The following is a 2833-nucleotide window of genomic DNA, read 5'->3' as shown; positions in this document are numbered from 1 at the left end:
GAGGGGAGCGAAGCGGTTCCGGGTGGAGATCTCGAAGACTGGAGGGGGAGAGGTCGTCGCCCGGGATCTGGCTCGCGTCTTCTGTGGGGGGCCTGTGCAGAGAAACACACGGAGTAGAGGTGGTGGGAGAATTAGCAGCACGCTGTATACTTACCTCGGACTTGTGAGCATCAGCCTGGGACTCTCTCAGCTGGGTCTGCCTCTCCACCAGGTCGCGGATCTGCTTCTCCATGGCCTCCAGCTCGAGCTGCACCGAATGCAGCTTGAACGTGTCCTCACCTGCACTCAAAGGTAGACACACATCCGCCATTAAAGCAAGTAACAGTGAATAGTGTATTAGTAATGTAAGCGAGATTAGCGGCAACCATGCTGGCAATGCTAGTGGGCTATTTGCTAATAGCGGACTCGGGAAATCAAAATAAAACTAGTGATAACAAGGTGCTCTGATTGTTTTTGTTATAGGGGATATATTCACACGTTATAGAAACAAAAATTATGGTGTATAAAATAGATTTTAAGATAAAAAATTAGACGACAAAGAATGAACTTGACGGAGCTCAAACTCAAAACACACGGCAGCAACAAACAGGAAGTTTGCTGATCTACATACAGTGTTGTCAATAAAAAAAACTTATCTTTCTGTTTTCAAAAACTGTTGAAATTCTTGTAAATATTATGTACAAATGTATAAAATAAGTGTACATTTCCCACAATTTTGTCTCTCACTTGCAATAATTTTTTGTATGCCATTTCAGAAACACGTTATTTTCATAGCAAGGACAGAATTGTTAAAATACAATGATAAACAATAAACTCTTACAGGACTGTAAGAAAAACTTTGTAAGATAGTTCACCAAAACAGAAAATTCTATCATTAATTACTCACCCTCATGTCATTCCAAACCTGTAAGACCTAGGACATTTTTGCATTCAAATTTTAGGTGTGCGTCAGGCAGCCTTATCAGTGGTGCACGAAATGCGACGACGATGTAAGTGTCATTGCATTTTAATGCTTTTGTTAGCCTGTCCAGTTGAACCCACAAGATGCGGCACTGCTACGTTGTTCATTCAAAATATTGCAGAAAAAGAGAACAATCAATGCGGGTGTAGTGCCCCTGTGGACTGTTTATTGTGGTTTCTTCCCCTTTTGTTGGTTTAGCCTGTACTATCATTAGTTAATTACCCTCAATGTGACAAATGAGGACATCAATTTGTATAATGACAAAGGTATGACATAGGTATTACAAGGAGAAGGTGACTTTTCAGGACATTACCCCATGTCCCCACTTTTCAAAACGCTTATAAATCACACAGAATGGAGTGTATTGAAAATCTGAAATAGCACACAGTTTCCTGTAAGAGGTAGGTTTAGGGGTAGGGTTGGTGTAGGGCAATAGAATATACGGTCTGTACAGTATGAAAACCATTACGCCTATGGGATGTCCCCACTTTTCACAAAAACAAACCTGTGTGTGTGTGTGTGTGTCATCTTCCTGAATCTGCCTTGTTGTGTCTACATTAAATATCTTTATTGGAATCCTTGTCCTCCTCGTCATCCTGCCTGCCTCCACACACCGTGATCGTGACAGAATCACCGACCCTTAAGTAAAGTATAGCGGCGTCTTTCCCCTCGTTTGTTTTTCCGGTTTTTGTCAGTTTTTATTTTTTTGTTATGGATTACCCCGCCTTCCAAATCCTCCTACTGGAGCAGGGGGAACGCTCTCTTGAGGACCACACGAATGACTTTCTGTCCCTGGCTCACCTCACGCACTACCCGGACAACTGCCTCTGTACATTCTATCAAGTTGGACTTAACGCCACAACACAAGCGCAGTTGTCCGGGGATGGTCCTCGAGAGAGCCTCGCCGCCTTCATCGAGTGGGTGCTGGTGTCCTGCATGTCCCATCTAACTGTGGACATTGCTGACAACAACAACAGCCCCACTCAGGACCCTGAGCCCAGCCCACCATCTCCCCACGGTACGGAGTATAAGCCCCGCATCTGAGAAGAGGATCGCCTCGGATAGTGAGCCCAAAACGTCAGATCAGGTGCGAGAGCCGGTGACAGTGCCCACCACGAGGGAGCAAGCTGTGGACGGTGCGAGTGCGGAGAGGAGCTTCGCCCCCTGCATCATGGCTGAGGGTGAGCTGACTATGGCGGGACATAAGGGCCAGAATATGGAGGGAATTCAGTATCAAAACGAGGAGGAGAGACCTCGGAATCCTCAGTTTAGCCCAGGAAGGGCTCCCGATCCCCTGTTGAGCCTCGGAATGGCTCCCGATCCCCCGTCGAGCCTAGGAAGGGCTCCCGATCCCCAGTTCAGCCCAGGAAGGGCTCCCGATCCCCCGTCGAGCCTAGGAAGGGCTCCCGATCCCCAGTTCAGCCCAGGAAGGGCTCCCGATCCCCCGTCGAGCCTAGGAAGGGCTCCCGATCCCCAGTTCAGCCCAGGAAGGGCTCCCGATCCCCCGTCGAGCCTAGGAAGGGCTCCCGATCCCCAGTTCAGCCCAGGAAGGGCTCCCGATCCCCCGTCGAGCCTAGGAAGGGCTCCCGATCCCCAGTTCAGCCCAGGAAGGGCTCCCGATCCCCCGTCGAGCCTAGGAAGGGCTCCCGATCCCCAGTTCAGCCCAGGAAGGGCTCCCGATCCCCAATTCAGCCCGGGAAGGGCTCCCAATCCCCAGTTCAGCCCAGGAAGGGCTCCCGGTCCCCAGTTCAGCCCAGGAAGGGCTCCCGGTCCCCAGTTCAGCCCAGGAAGGGCTCCCGATCCCCCGTTTAGCCCAGGAAGGCCTCCCGATCTCCAGTTCAGCCCAGGAAGCGCTCCCGATCCCCGGCTCGG

The sequence above is a fragment of the Sinocyclocheilus grahami genome, unplaced genomic scaffold (assembly GCF_001515645.1).
Source record: "Sinocyclocheilus grahami isolate Dianchi unplaced genomic scaffold, SAMN03320097.WGS_v1.1 scaffold1212.1, whole genome shotgun sequence".
Classification (NCBI taxonomy): Eukaryota; Metazoa; Chordata; class Actinopteri; order Cypriniformes; family Cyprinidae; genus Sinocyclocheilus; species Sinocyclocheilus grahami.
The sequence above is the reverse complement of the archived record's forward strand: the minus strand, read 5'-3'. Positions refer to the sequence as shown.